Source organism: Leuciscus leuciscus (genome assembly GCF_965113295.1).
Source record: "Leuciscus leuciscus genome assembly, chromosome: 19".
NCBI lineage: Eukaryota > Metazoa > Chordata > Actinopteri > Cypriniformes > Leuciscidae > Leuciscus > Leuciscus leuciscus.
Window position 1 is genome coordinate 5,924,661 of NC_138743.1, and position 17,082 is coordinate 5,941,742.

At 35.7% G+C, this 17,082-nt stretch overlaps 1 protein-coding gene across 5 annotated transcripts in view; it reads left to right on the forward strand.

Moving 5' to 3' along the window:
• tfap2d (transcription factor AP-2 delta (activating enhancer binding protein 2 delta)) overlaps nucleotides 1–17,082 on the forward strand; it is a 100,583-nt gene that overhangs the window by 24,975 nt on the left and 58,526 nt on the right. For 4 of the 5 annotated variants that reach the window (XM_082148079.1, XM_082148080.1, XM_082148081.1 and 1 more), the window contains 3 exons: nucleotides 2,194–2,339; nucleotides 4,789–4,891; nucleotides 13,074–13,243. The gene's annotated coding sequence lies outside the window, so the exon portion shown is untranslated. Of the gene's footprint in view, nucleotides 1–412; nucleotides 998–2,193; nucleotides 2,340–4,788; nucleotides 4,892–13,073; nucleotides 13,244–17,082 lie in introns of those variants that run through there. The other variant, XM_082148083.1, reaches the window with a different exon arrangement.

Consider the following 17,082-nt stretch of genomic DNA (forward strand, 5'->3'; position numbering starts at 1 on the left):
CACTTCATAATGTGCATATATGGAATAATATTCTGTTTTGTGCATAAGTTAAGTTTTTATCCATATGTGTTAGCTTTGCTATAATTTGTTTGCTGTCTAATAAGAATGTCTCTTAGCAAGACTCTTAGTATCTAATAGAGGCAAATGTCTTTAATGTGAACTAAAGGCTTTAAAAAGAGCCTTTTACGTGCACTTTAAAAAAATAAAGTTTCTATATTGGCATCTATAAAGAACCTTTAACATCTGTAGAATCCTTTTCAATGCACAAAAAGTTCTATAAAGTGGAAAAAGTTCTTCAGATCATTAAGATGTTCTTCACACTATGGAAAACAATAGTTATTTTAAGAAATGTTGACTGAAAGGTTCTTTGTGGAACCAAAAATGGTTCTTCTATGGCAAAACCCCCGGTAACACTTTATTTTACAGTGTCCTTGTTACATATGTTACATGTACTTACCATAGTAATAACAGTAAATTATGCATAATTACATGCAATTAACCCTCAACCAAACCCTAATCCTACCCTAACCCTATAGTAATACATGTAGTTGCCTAATATTACTCAGTACTTAAATATATAATTACACTGTAACAATGACACCTTAAAATAAAGTGTAACCAAACCCCCTTTTGGACCTTTTTAAGAGTGTGTTCCACTCCAACTATTGAAATACGTCAATACAGAATAATGCAAGTAACTATCAGTCTTTACTTAACCATGGCACCCATCAGCATGCTGAAAACCATTTACTTGATCTGAAGGGATCACTGTGGTCAAGGGACGAGACAACAAGTGGTAATAGCTTTAAAGGAAGGTATAATTGGTTATAAAGAAAACAGCAAAAGAGAGAGGGAGATGAAGAGCGGCAGACAGTGGAGGGAGAGCTGAACGGGAGATATGTCTGGATGAGTGTGTTAGAACCGAGGCCTGGGGCCATTCTGTGAGCGAGAACCATAACCTGCCTAAGGGAAGAGGGACTAGCCTCTGCTAACACAGGTGAGCGCATGCAGTTTTAATACAGCTGTTGTAAACATCATTATACACCTTTAGCACAGGCTTCAGATGTATTTACAGGGCGCTAAATGGCATCTTTCGTGAGGCCTTATGAATGGCTGATGATATTGACTTTTTGTGTGACTTATAGCTGTGATAACTTGTGAAATCTGTATTTATAGAGCAACGTGCATATGCTACTGGTTGTAGTTCCAGGTTTTAGTTTCCAGCATGCAAATGTGTAAAATTATGTAAAGACTGATAGTTAAAGGGATATTTCACCCAAACATTTTTTATTCTGTCATCATTTACTCACACTCATGTTGTTCCAAACTTGTATGAGTTGAGGGTGAGTAAATGATAACCAAATTTTCATTCTTAGGTGAACTATCCCTTTAATGAACTTTGGCACATGTTTTTCTTTCCTGTGTTAAATTATTTCCTGTTAAAACAAGAAGTTTGGTTGGAACATGTGGAAGAGCCCTGTTTTAAACTTGCCAGAGTTATTTGCAAAGCTTTCCTGGAGCTCAAACGGTAGAGCATGCTTGCAACACCAAGGGTTCAATTCCCAGGGAATCTGGTTTTAGTTTTCGTCATGCAAATGTGTAAAATTATGTAAAAACTGATCGTTAAGCTCTTTTGCACATAAATGTTAAAAGTGATTAATGATTATGTAGAGACTGAAAATAGTCACAAATTAATCAACTGTTGACATATAGTAGTGCAGAGCTAAAGGCTTAGATCATTTTGCGAAAGTTTGTTCATGTTGAGATGTCTGATTTTTTGATTGCACATTTGTTAGACACAATGTGTGACATTGAGAAACTTGTGAGTTTTGAATTATTTTTTATTTTTTTATTTTAATTATAGTTTAAGTTTTAGTCATTTTGTTATGTGCTTTTTATTATTTAAGCTATATATAGCTTTCATTTTATTAAATTTTTAGTCATTTTAGTTGCCAAGCCAACATTTCATTATATAAATGAGGTTTTTCACTCATTTTATTTCTACTTTATTTCAATTACCAAAAATGTTAATAGTTTTAACAATGCCAACACTGCTCTCCAAATACTCTCTACTGAATTTCATTGCTGTGTAATAGAAACAGCTGGGATATTACAGAGATCACATGAAATTCACACTATGACATCTGTTAGTTGATATGGTTATGTGGCTCATAAATGCATGTTTCTCCACAGGCTTGGGTTTATGTTGTGGTTGAGCTGGTAAACCCATGAGGTGAGCAGATCCTAACCCCGCACACGCACGAGAGACGCTTGTTTATCTACCGATTCGTCTGTGAGCCTTAAGAGAGCGAACTTCGCTGGATTGGGATCTGAAGCAGGTATAGTTTTTATGAGATAAACACAGGATTTCCTCAAACCCAACAGGGCTGATTTTAAACATATTTTTGACTGTCTATTACAGACATCTTAAATATTGATGGACAATCCAACCGTAAAGTGTGTCCCTGAGGAAATCTAAGCTCTTGTATAAAGGCCTAAAGCAATTTTTTAATTCACATCTTGATATTCTTGATTTTCTTCCTGTTTTTAGTCAGACAGTCTCTGAAATCTCCCCTACACCACAATGTTTGTTTGCTTTACAGGAAAACTCAGGCACAAACATACTATATATTTTTCAGTAAATCCATCCAATAAACACATGCACTCATTATTTAGTTATTAGTGGGGCTTGTTAAGACTAGCATCTGTTGCTCCTAATCAGTGGTTTATTTAAACAACCTCCAAAATGTGTTCCTAAGTGTTAAACTTTAACACAGTGGCTTTTACATTTACAGAAATGCACAATGGCACCATTTGTGTATATGTGCAACAGACAGAATTGATTTCTTAAATTATTTGCTTTTCTAAGTGATTTTTGCCTGGTGAACTATAAAACAGGTGAAACATATCATAAAGTGCTTTCATAAATTTGTCAGCATTTTTCTACTTTGTAGATCATTTGTTCATTTGTAAACAAGGAATGGTTTTAAAATGATTATCAACACTGAGGAAAGAAATGTTGTCAAATTGGACAGTTGCTGAACAAAATAGCATCTCTCCATCTGAGCAAATAAAGAAATGATTCGCTAAATTATAGAATACAGCATAAATTCTCTTTTACTGTATTTCCATTTTTCTTATCAATATGTATAAAAGCAAGTTGTTGCATCGGTTAATATGTGGTATATTTTGGGCATTTTTAGGGTGAACGTAGTTATTGAGACTTAAAGAGATGACAATTTTGTTATTGTATACTTTTATGTGTTCCAAACCTGTATAACTGACTTTCTTCTGAGAAACAACCCCCTTTGATTTCTATTGTATGGACATTTTTCAAAACATTTTCTCTAATGTTCCACAGAAGAAAGAAAGTCATACAGGTTTGAAACGAGTAAGTAAATGATCACTGAGTGTTCATTTTTGAGTGAACTATCCCTCTTAGCAACCATTCAGAACACAGCTCAGTTTTGTTTGGCCGAGCACAACTCGCATTTTCCTCCGAAAATGTCGTAATGCTGGCATTTTTATGCACTATATAAAGCGTGAGATATCAGACATTCAGATACTGCGATTGTGGAGTCAAGGTCTGAACCCTCCCTCGACAGACACTCGCTCTGCATATGCCATTATCATAATGAGCACACACGCATAATTTATAGTTTCTTTAACTAATTAACACGACCACAAATAATAATATGAATAATAAATAGCTTTTTGAATTTAATATCCTGATGTAGAGCTCTGTTTTTTCTTTTGCTTTGACTTTTTCAGGAATTGTTTGCCTCTTTTTGGTCCCATCCACCAAAATGCACCAACACATTCACCTTTATGTGCTATATTGCACTGCTCTCTCCTGCATGTAAGATTTATTCTCACATGTATCTTTAATTCCTCCATCAGAGCGGAGTGCTGTTTGAGTTGAGAGGGAGGCAGGCGGCTCAAAGCAGACGTGTCAAACCAAAGTAACAACCTTAAAAAACGATTTCTCATCAAATTAGGCTGCAGTCCCGTGTCCCACGGTACCTCAAATAAAAAGCAACCATCAATTATGGATATGGCCCTCCTTCCAGACTAGAGTTATATATATATAAGTGTGTGTGTGTGTGTAGCATTTAGAGTCTGTCGCTCATATTATCTGCAGCTCCTCCCAGGTGTGCTGCTGAACATTTAATGACGTCCTCAGGGCAAAACACTTAAGGGTTAACCAGTCCGCAACAGCCCAGTAACACACTCACACACACACACACACAAACTCCCTTAGACACAAATTGACCCCTCTAGCTTCCTTGGGTCAGTTTTCCCTGGATTGGATATCAGTAAGAAATTCAGTTAGGCAGTTTCAACCGATTCTTCTCAACCACAGTCTCCGTAACCGAGGCCTTCATGGATAAATCAGGAAGGTTATTTTCAGATACTGCTGTTTATTCTGATCATATTCATAGCTGGTGATCCACGTAAATTAGCAAATGGACAGAGAAACACTGCGATTGGCTGTGTGGAAAACAGAAAGTTTCCTATATTAAGTACATTTTTTTGTCTTAATAAACTGGGTAAAATATTAAAATCACAATTTCACAATAAATCATATTATATGTGGATGACATAGTCATGAATTAAAAAATATTTCACTATTTCTAAAATTACATCAAGTGTATGTGTTTCTTCTTTTTTTCTTTCTTTAATTAAAACAAGCAAAACATAATAATTTTTTACAGTTATGTTTTAAGTTTTAATTTCTTTTTTTTCTGTCCTCAAAATAACACTTTCCATTCTGTTTTCTCTTTCCAGTCTTGTAAAATCATTCTAACAAACAAAAGCCAGTTCCTGTATAATGTCATCCTACAGGAAGTGACATCATTTTGGAGGGAAATCGACTGCAGCGCAAATATCGGTGAGTATTTAGCCGTGGATTTGATGAATTCTGTGATGTTTTTTGGTGTTAGTTGGTTTATTTCGCTTGCAATAGTATTTGATACTATCAAAATATCTAAAGATGGTTAAAAAATCTAAATAATTAGGTTGACATGTGTAACGGTCGCCAGCTAGTAAGAGCTGTGCGAGTAATGAGTTAACATGCAAGTTAACTGTCAGCCCTTTTGTGAAAAATGGCTTTAGCTAATTTATAATTATATTAGTCAAGTTAAAGGGGTGAATTCAGGTTGATTTGGGGCACTTTTTTTCCGCAAAAAGTGTCCCAATAAACCTGAATTCACATGAATTAAAGTTTACAAGCATAACAGGATACTCAAATAATACTGCTTAATTTACTTTGTTAAAATGGGCTAAATCAACACAAGTTCTGAACATTTTGTCATAAGTTGGGAACATAATTTCATTACGTTTATGTGTAAAATGGATCAAGAGAATACACTTTAACAATTAATTTTAATTATAATTTTAATTTAAGCTATAAAGTTTTGTTTTATGTGTTTTGGAGTAAAAGTAAAGGCATGTCAGTGTTTAATGTTCAATCTCTAATTCTCTATTATGTTAATGAGTTTTTATGACTCATCACATGATATATTAAGTAAAAGTTTTTTGGTACCTAGTAGTTAATTAAAATAATTTAATTTGGATTTTTATTATGTTTACTTAATTTAGTACTATACAAGATATTTAAACTAAACCTTTGTCTAAATTATACAAAACTGTGAAAAGTTTCTCAAATTTAATTTGATTAGCTTAACCAATTTTTATTTTATTTTATTTTATTTTATTTTATTTTATTTTATTTTATTTTATTTTATTTTATTTTATTTTATTTTATTTTATTTTATTTTATTTTATTTTATTTTATTTTATTTTATTTTATTTTATTTTATTTTATTTTATTTTATTTTATTTTATTTTATAGAATGGCCCAACTGGTTTAGATGTGCAGTGCTAGTCTGTTACTGGCACAAGCTGGTTAAGATGGTTATTGTTGCAAGTAGCAGGACTACATACCGTAACTACCAAAATGATGGGTTTAACTGGTCATTTAAGCTGGTCACTAGCAGGTGTTACTCAGCCGAGTGGAGCATTACAGTAGTTGATTAGACGCTGATTCTCTTAGACATAAACAGACCGTACAAGCTGATCTTAGTCTCTGTCGTGCATTTTTCAAACTTCACCAGTTTTCAGGGTTTTATAAACATCTGCATCAGAGGTCCCATGAGGGCAGGGATGTCCAGGAAAGACCAGAACACACACATTCACACACACACTCCGCTTGGCGTGGCCGCCCCCCTTTCCATGCTTCCTTCCGCCTGAGTTTCCATAGCAGCATGCAACGGCCAATCAGATGGCAGGGCCTTAGCGCAGACTGGCAGATTTGAGCGCCTGACGCTGACACGGCCCGTCACCGTGGAAACCCCCCCAGGCACTGTAGCAGTGGGGGGGGTGGGGGGGTGTGTTGTCTGGGTGAGCTGGATGCTAAATGGCCTGCTGTCTGTCAGAGCGTTCCCATCATCCTTTGCACGAGTTCAGTGTTTTTAGTGTCAGGATGAGCGTCTGAGTGACATTTCACATAGTGAACAATATTTATGTAAGTAGTTCTGAATCATTCTGTAAATATGTCTCGACGTGTGTATTTGATGAATTGGTGAATCTTATAAAACCTGCCAATATCTTGTATAGCTCATGTTTCACCCGCCCAAAATACAAAGAAATTTAGAGAATAAGAATAATTTTCTTATTTTAAGGTCAATGAGAGCTACACATTTTCCATAATGCAAAAATAAACTTCTAAAATTATAATGGTTATTATTTTTTTTTTATTATCATACTACAGTATTTTGGACTGTAATACAGTAAACAATAACAGAATATAATTAGAACCTAATGACAATCATCATGAGAATAATGGGAATTACAAAATAATACAAATAAATAAAAATGCAAAACATTTTCAAATGATGGAATTGGGAATTTGGGAATTAAAATATGAATTTAATTTCTGGGGACATTAAGGATATTTTCTCTCTAAATTTGTATTACTATGATGCAAAAAAAAAAAAATGTAATTTTTTTTCTCATTACTGTAATTTTGAAAGAAATATATATATATATATATATATATATATATATATATATGTGTGTGTGAGAATGTGTGTTTGTGAGTGTGTGTGTGTGTGTGTGTTACCCACACGGCTATGGAACAGAGTACATTGGCTATTCATTACAAGATACTTCTTATCAGATCCAAAGCCCTCCAAGGTATTTCCCCTCGTATATTTCTGATCTGATTCATAACTACGCCTCAGTTCGCACACTTAGATCATCTGAGACCGGTCTGTTGATCATCTGTTGTTGGTCCCACTGTACAAACCAGCATTGCGTAGTGGAAGGGCCTTTTGTATCTCTGCCCTAACACATCCGTGACCTCTCCTCATTACATGTTTCAGAAACCCACCGTAAAACATATCTCTTCGCTTCTTTTATCTAAGATCCCTAACTTTATGATATGTTCATGTTATGTATGTTATCTATACACTCAGTGTATCTGTATTGTCTCTTTGTAAAGCGACTTTGGGTTTGCAAAAAAGTGCTAAATAAAATAAATGTATTGTTTTTACACTCTAAAAAATTATTCTGTGGTTTGGTAAATATCACAGTAATATTTAACTTTATTAATTTAATAAAATCTCTGAATATCATTTACTTGATAGGCATGAATGTCATGTATGCCGGTGGTTTTATGGATTACTATTTTACAGAGGTTTAGAGAAAATAAAAAAAAAGTTAATATTACTCATAAATAAAAACAGTTAATATTACTCATAAATATTGTTTTTTTAAATGTTTTTCCCCAATTATTTCTACTCAATTTAATTTGTTAATATACCAGATGCAGTTACTCAGATCTACTTAATTTTTTTACTTACATTTACTCAGTTCATACAGTGTATTGTAATTGATTTCACTGCTTTAAAATGTAATCAATATTTTTAAGTGTAAAAATGTTTCACCCAAAAAATTTAGTAAATCATAGTAAAACTTTTTAGGGTGTATTCTTATTTTAAAAAAAATCCAGATGCATTACAGTAATGAGCATTTGGGGTCAAAATTTGCTTAATTGTCATGAAAGTAATACAGATTATAAAAAATAAAAATAAAATAAAAAAATCTTACGGGTCCTAAAAACAGGCTTCATTTTATTTACAATTTTTTTTCTTTCTTTCTTTTTTATTTAGATTTTTGCATGAAATGTGACCTTGATATGGTTTCATGAGATTCACAGGACTAGATACATGTATGTATGAGAACGTGTGTGTGTGTGTGTGTGTGTGTGTGTGTGTGGTGTGTGGGAGGTGGGAGGTGGGGGGGGGTCTCGGAGATGTCAATAATGTCAGTTTTTAAGGTGATCGAGGCATCGTGCCGTTCCACCGGTTCTGCTTATACACTGCGCTCGTCTCTCTCTCTCTCTCTGCCAGGATCACTCTCAGCTCATCCCTCTCTCTCTGTCATTCCCTATACATCTCCTCAGCTCTATACGTTCACTCTATATCCGTCTGTGGAGCTCAGCTTCCCTGCATTAATTCAACTCGGCTTCATTAAACCTGACCACTGGAGAATAAGAGTCGTTCTGTTTCTGGCCCTGAACCGCAGTGTGTGTGTGTGTGTGTGTGCGCCCCTCAGTCTGAGTGTGTGAGGAAGACTGAATTAGTGTTTGCATTTATGTGAGGATTGAGAAAATAATTCATGTGGATACAGTAGGAATGTGTGCTTGAGTGTGTGTTTGGCTCTTGGCAGCTCATTACAGCTCAGCAGGTAATTGGCCAGACAGGTCGCCCCAAGGAACCCTGGGAACAGAGCTGGGGGGCAGGAAATGAGCAGTGACCGCAGCAGACCACTCAAACACGAGTGTGTGTGTGTGTGTGTGTGCAGGAGTGTCATGACCGCGCTGTTAATCGTACGGTTAGCGTTCACTAACCCGAGTGCAGCCGCCACAGTGACCACTAACAGACCTGTCTGCCCGATCTACACATGCATATTATACTGTCTTTAAAATGTGCACACACTGTTGCTAGAAATCAATTCTGCACTGATGTTCAGTTTGTGGTGTAACGGCACACAAAAATTATGATTCGCTAAGTACCAAAATTTTGAAGTCACGGCTCGGTGTGTTTTCCGTACAGCGGGGGGGGGGGGGTTTAATTAATTCTTCTTAATTAAACAGTGCTTTACTGAACAAACGGTCTGAAATAAAAAATCTGTTAATACTCCTGCAACCAGCAGCAAAACACGTCTTTCTGCAGTTTGTGGGGCTGTTGTAAATGGGAGACGAGATCTGAAAGCACTTCAACTTTTGGAAAAATATTTTAGCAAAATGTATATGCTCACATTTTATTGTCTGTTAGGCGCTTCTTTAGCAAAGTCTGTGAAGTTTAACAGAGACTCGCTTGCTGTCAGAATGATCCTTTATATACAAAATGGAAATACTGGTGTGACTTTCTAACATTTACAGATAAGAATACAACCATAAGATGTAAGTTATGCTTGGATTGTGCACTTTTCCCATCAGAAGCTCACTATGTCCTACGTTTCAGATGTGTTTGCAACATCAAGATATATCGATAAACACGGGGGCTGCGTCCGAATTCACATACTCTCTTGAGTAGGTACTGATTTTGAATAAGTAAGTACTTCACAAGCGCTAATAAAGTATGTATGGATGTAATCAGGACGTACTACGTTAACCATATTTTCATTATCATGTGACCTACCAGCGTCAGTTATGTCGCTTCACTGCTATTCACAAATCCTCTCCCGTGGCCTCATGGGATAGTAAAGTGTTCATCATATGCACATATATATATATATATATCGGACATACTTCTTTTGTCACATACTGTTTTTCACCTACTATATAGTAGGGAAGTGTGTGATTTCAGATGCTGTGGTTAAAATAACTCTGCATTCGTTTGCATGCTGAACCAAAAGACCTGTATTGAAACATTTTGGTACCGTTACACCCATAATGTTTAGTGTGTGATATAGAGCATTATTGTTTGTCACAGTACGCTGAATATTGTGTTGTGCGCTTGTTAAACTACTTGTATATCTCTTCTCATGAAAGAGCTTGAGGGTCGTTCACACTGACATCGATTTGCAGCGACAAAACCACTGGAAGTCATTCGTTTTCAAAGAGTTGGCGATTTGAGGTGACGTGAGCGACAGCAACTGTTAGCGCCGCAACAAAGATGAGCTAACTGTAGTTTAAGCAAATAAATGTTGATGAGATTTGGCAACTGCAAATGGGAGTTAACATGATCTGATGCAGAGACAGGAGTTGAGCGGGAACAGCTACTTAAAACCAGCAAATCCAAAACTTCCTATAATTTAATCGCTGCCCAATAGCTTTTATCTTGATTTGTCTTGACTTCTTTAGTGAGTCTGCTTGATTGTGATTGTTTTTTGTTGTGAAAAAGGCTTTAACTGCAACACAAATGCCAGTGTAAAATATACACCATCATTCAAAAGTCAGAGTCAGTAAGATTAAAAAAGAAAGAAAGAAAGAAAGAAAGAAAGAAAGAAAGAAGTACTTTTACTCAGCAAGGAAGCATTAAATTGATTTAAAAAAATCCACTTTTTAAATAAACACTGTTCTTTCGAACTTTCTATTCATCAAAGAATCCTGAAAAAAATGCATCACGGTTTCCACAAAAATTTGAATCAGCACAACTTTTTCAACATTGATAAAAATGTTTCTTGTGCAGCAAATCATCATATTAGAGTGATTTCTGAAGGATCATGTGACACTGATGATGCTGAATATTCAGCTTTGATCACAGGATGTGTTTTTGATCAAATAAATGAAGCCGTGTTGAGAATAAGAGACTTTTTTTTAAAATCTTACCAACCCCAAACTTTTGAAGTGTATATTTGTGGGTGAATCTTATAATGAAATGTCTGGGTCATAGTTCACCAGAAAGTCAATGAAAACAAAAAGAAGTTGCATTTTCCAGTTTATAGGACCATTAGCATTTTTTGCACTATGGTGCAATTCAGTTCTCATATATTATATGCAAAGCTCATTTTCATTTCTGTAATACAGTATGGACACAATTACATAAAAAATCTGCATAATTACAAGGTGTGATGAATATTTTCAATATTACTTATGCAACCACACCATGGCAAGTACATAGAAAAACAGTGCAAATGTTCTCATTGCATTAATGAGAATGAGATTTGTTTTCACATTAAATGAATGAAAATTGCCTTTTTTTTTTTTTTATTACACTAATGGTTGGTTTCTGATTTTGGTCTGAATCATGAGATTCATTTTTCATGTAATTCACCCTTTGGCCCAGTTGAGAATACTAGCATCATTTGAACTAGTTTTTTCTTTATGTGTTCTTTGGAAATATCACAGTTCAACTTGTTAATGTTGAGAATGCATCAAATATATATATATATATATATATACATAGACGTACATCAGATGACCTGTAAGAAATAACTGTTTAGATGTTGAATAAGCTAGTTCACGAAAACTATCAGAGTTCAACTACAAATTTAGTTGTTTTCTTTCTTGCTTTGAAACCAGTTTAAAGTGCTCTGAAACGCCTTCAGGCATGTGATATGAAGGTCAGGGAGGTGTAGAACTAAAAACTGCTAAAAAACTTAACAATAAACCAATGGCAGCTCTTTAGAAAATGTTATGAAGGGTCTTTGGTCTATTGCAGGTCATTATTAAACCGCTTCTAATTATCTGGCCTGTTTATGTCTCACACTGAATCGGAGAGTGACGTGTGAAGTTATGTGGTGGTGAGAATGAGATGATAGCGCCGCTGAGAGACTGCGGAGGGTGACGGCTTCACATTTAATGAAGTTGAACGGCTCTCGCCCCGGGTCATTTGACTGGGTCATTGTGCTCGTATGTTAATGTGGTTAATTAATGGGAGTGTGAGAGGAGCTGCTCTCCTGTGTGTGTATGTGTGTGGGATATATATCCTGGGGCAATGAGGTCGAGCTGTAGTTTTGGGAATGACTGGTGGTGAGTAGTTAAACTCAGGCAGAGTCTTGGCTTAAATTAATGCATTCTGTGTGTGCATGTGTGTGTCCTTTCCACTGGTAATGAGAGTTCCAGTTTTTCAACAGTGCATTATTAGAATTCAATCCTCAGTTCATTGGCCAGAAAAAGAAAACTTTTTTTAAGAACACTTTTTAAATGTATTTATTAGTTGATTTTTAATATTATATATTTTGAAATATCTATATTTTTGAAATATATTTAATGCTTTTCATTTTATTTTGATTTTATTGAATCCTTAGGTTATTGGCTAGACAAAATAATCTTTTTTAAAGAATACTTTTTCAAGTACAACACTTTTTAGTTAACTTTTTTTATATTTGTATTTTTTAAATATCTATATTTTAATGCTTTTAATTGTATTTTGATTTCATTAAATCCTTAGTTTATTGGCCATACAAAAAAGAATACTTTTTAAAGTAAAACACTTTTAAATGATTTTTAAATGTATGTGTTTAGTTTATTTGTATATATTTATATTTTTTAAATATTTATCTAGAAATATTTGAATATACATTTTATTGAATCCTTAGTTTATTTGCTATAAAAAAGAATATCTTTTTAAAAGAATACTTTGTATTAGTTTATTTTTTATATTTTTATGTATTCATATCCATCTATATTTTTATAATTATTTTAATGCTTATACTTCTATTTTCATTTTACTAAAACCTTAGTTTACTGGACATATAGAACATCTATTTTGAGAATATTTTTAATGTATTTTTCATATTACTGATTAAAAAAAAAAAAAATATATATATATATATCTAGGCCTATATTTTATTTTGTAAACATTTTTAATGCTTACTACTTAAGCACTGATAATGATTTGTTATTCACAGCAATGTTTAAACATGAGGAGATCATGTTTGACTACCCTAATCCTAAAGACCTTGGGTTTAATCAAATATATTGATCTTTATATAGAGAGAATTAATTTGTTGATTTTAGTTGGTCTCTATCACTTTAAGAATCAAATGCAAATGATTTAAATACAAAGAGTTTAATTTCACTTAGTAATTGCAAAACTAATGTTACTGTTTTCAATCAGGTTTGCGGGAATTTCCCTCTGCCATCCATAGGTCAGCAAAACGGATGGTCCGGCAATGGTTGAGCCAAGGTTGCTGTGTCAAGCTCGTTGGGACAGACTCTGCACATTAACCTGGGATAGAACAGTGTTAAACAGCAAACAATGACACATTTCAGCTTTAAAGGAAGCAGGTAAGTGAAGTACTCACACACATGTACATTAAGCATATACTGCTAATTCATCACAATTCGGATGCACCCCCCAAAAACACACACACACACACACACACACATACACATGACCTGTCTTGAGTCTGCTAATATTGCTAAGTGCTGTACAAAAATCCACTTTCCATGTGTCCACCCGGATGCTTCAGGCAGAATTCCTGTGCGTGCGTGTGTGTGTGGGAGACAGATGAAGAGTGACAGGTTGGGTAGATTGGCCCATGAGCAGTAGTCGCCTGTGGCACTGACATCACACACACATACAACACGCTCACCCTGACTGTGGGCGATTGTGTGTGTCGAGTGGGAGGATTCGCCACCACACCAAAAAACCACATAATGAAGCCTGACACTGCTGTCGGGGAGGAGTCTGAGTCATGTTTGGACACGCCCACTGGTGTACTGAGAGGGAGGGGCCTCACTCAGACCTGCCCACTGACACACTGTGTCTGATAACTATAGCAGTGGTGTTGTTCATAGGCCTAGTTTATGCGAACCTCATGAATTGTCATTTGGTACCCATTTTATGCCTGTATTCTGCTGGTTTTCTGAGTGAAATGGTAAAAGTCCTAATTGAAGCTGATTCAGAAGAATAGCAATTTATTTTGATTTAAGGTTACAAATACAAACAATTATTTTCTTTGAAATAAGGCGCACTGATGAATCGCTCCCAATAAAACCTGGAACATGTATGAGGTATGAATGGGGTGAATATTGATGATTCATTTCGACTTTAAAAGCTTTCCTTGTGCTACAAATATGAATGATGCCTCCAATTGTGCAGCTTGATGTGGATGTGAAATTATTTTTCTTAGCGACTCTAAAGTTGTTTTCAGCCGGTAGACGATAAAACAGGTGAAAATATAGCATATGTGCCATAGACTTACTTGGGAGGAACCAGCGCCACATCATAGAGACTTTAGATAACAACCCAGAAACCCATACATGTAGCTACTGCATAGCAACATTCTACAGCATAAAACATGCAAATACCTTAGCTACTGCATAGAAACACCCTGGAAACCATTCAAGACACCATGGCAAGCACATAGAAATACAATATAACCATCAGAACACCCTGGCAACCCATCAGAACACCTTTGCAACCATATAGCTACATAACACTGAAAACACATTAGCAACTGCATAGCAACACCCTGGCAACCACATAGTGACATGCAAAAACACTCAGAACACCTTAGCTATACTGCATAACAACACCATGGCAACTACTCAGAACACCTTTGCAACCAAATAGCACCATACTATATAACACTGAAAACACATTAGCAACTGCATAGCAACACCCTGGCAACCACATAGTGACATACAAAAACACTCAGAACACCTTAGCTACTGCATAACAACACCATGGCAACTACTCAGAACACCTTTGCTACCAAATAGCACCATACTATATAACACTGAAAACACATCAGCAACTGCATAGCAACACCCTGGCAACCACTCAGGACACCATGGCAAGCACATAGAAATACAATATAACCCTCAGAACACCTTAGCTACTGCATAGCAACACCCTGGCAACCCATCAGAACATTTTGCAACCATATAGCACCATACTGTATAACATTCAGAACACCCTAGCAACTGGATATTAACACCCTGGCATCATGGTGTCAAGTTCTGTTCAAGTAAAATAAAATGTAACCTAGTAGTTTGTTCGTTGCTTAAACCACCTGACCCAAAATGCAGTGTCTCCTTAGTTATATGATCTCCGTGGATACAGTGGCAAGTGTTCTCATGTTTATCGCTGAGGTCGTCATAAATAAGGAGAAAGAGAAAGCTGGAGGAAGGAGCGAATTAGGTAAAGAAGAAGAGAGTGAGGCAGAGGTTGCATGTAGTGCCTGAAACTCATCCCTGAGCCGGGTTCGAGGCGTCGTGTAAAACCCCTGTCACAGCATCACTGGGAAATACATGGCAAACACACGAACTCTCACAATCCGCTGATCAGAGCCCACAGACGTGGCCAATTTGCACTTCTAAGCATCTGCCTTAAACCACAGTGTGTGTGTGTGCATTTTAAAACTGTTTCATGAAGCAGAAAATGTACCTGTTAACCTGTTTGACACATCAAAGCGCTTCGCTAATAGCTAAACATTTAGCTTCTGAAATTAGAGTGAACAGCTATCGTAGGGTCTGGATTCAGATATCAGCTGCTGGCCGTTCAGACAAACACACGTATTACATGACCGCTTAAAGCATTCGTGCACCAGGCCCTTCACGGCAGTTTAATGCTAAATTAAAGCAATAGTTCACCCCAAAATGAACATTTAGTCATCATTTACTCGCTCTCATGCGCCGTTCTAAATTATTTGACTATCTTTCTTCTGCGAAACACCAAAGGGGAACATATGAAGGCTGTTTTACATGCTTGTTTCCATGTACTTATACAATGAATGGGAATTGGAGCTTTCAAACATCAAAAAAGATGCAAAAGAACCATAAAGGAATCTTTAAAGTGGTCTAAATGACTCATGCAATAGTTGCAATGTTTTTGCCACACAAAGCTGTTGTATAAGTCTTATAATATTTAAGTTTAATGGACTATTTTATGACACATGTATGGTGCTTTTGTGTTCTTTTTTTCCATTTTTTTTTTTTCTTCATTTTACTTGCATGTAAACTCATTAAGTTTTCTAATGTTGTGTTTAGACTGAGAAAGATTTGTGTTTGGATCAAAGGATGAATAATTGATGACAAATTTAATTTTGGGTGAATCATCTCTTTAAGAAGACACAAGACCTTATTTTCTATCTTTTAAAATACATTTTGTGTATAACTATCTTTCTTCTGTATCCTCTCCTGCATTCTTTTATCCCTATTTTATACAGGTGGTAATTTTTATTTATATGCATTTATGTATGTTGAATTATAATTTTGTAAGTTAAGTATCTTTCAAAAACTTGGGGTCAGTGAGATTTTTTTATTTTTTATTAATACTTTTATTTAGTAAGGATGCAGTAAATTGATTAAAAGTGACAGTAACGACATTTAAAATGTTACAAAAGATTTTCTTCCAACGTTGATCATAAGAAATGTTTCTTGAGCAGCAAATCAGCATATTAATATGATTTCTGAAGGATAATGTGACACTGATGACTGAAGTAATGATGCTGAAAATTCAGATTTGATCACAGGAATAAATTACGTTTTAAAAGAAGTATGATGGATATATTGGGATTATAGTGGGACAACTTCATAATCTTGTTGTATTGGTTAACTGAATCGTGAATCAAAGCCAAAAATGTTTCACAATATACTGATTCACGTCATAGAGAACTAGGGAACAGATCTCATCATACAGCGATCAGTCTAACCAAAACCTGACCGCATCCCGTCATCCAAACATCTATGACACTATGTGCATATTCCTTTTGTTCTCCCTGGTTTCCTCTCAAACCACCCAAAGCGAGCCGGACAGATTGAGTCCAAACGCTGCGCTGAGGCCTTTAAACGGTTACCTGTGCTCAACACAAAGGCACCAGACTAATTGACACAGACAGCAAGAAAATAGGATCTTAGAACATCTCTCTTCCACCGGCTCCCTCTCTTTCTCTCCCTCTTTTCTTCGGACGGATGAAAGGCCATCATTCCATCATGTGTGGTTAGCGTTTTCTTCGTAGCCTGAAGTGAAACAGGAAGTTCTTAACTGTTCAGTGGCTTTTGCTTGAGGCAAGGTTCTACCCAGTTCTCTCTTTCACTGTCTCTCGCTTTCTTCCCCCACCCTCTAAAACACACACACACACACACACACACACACACACACACACACACACACACAC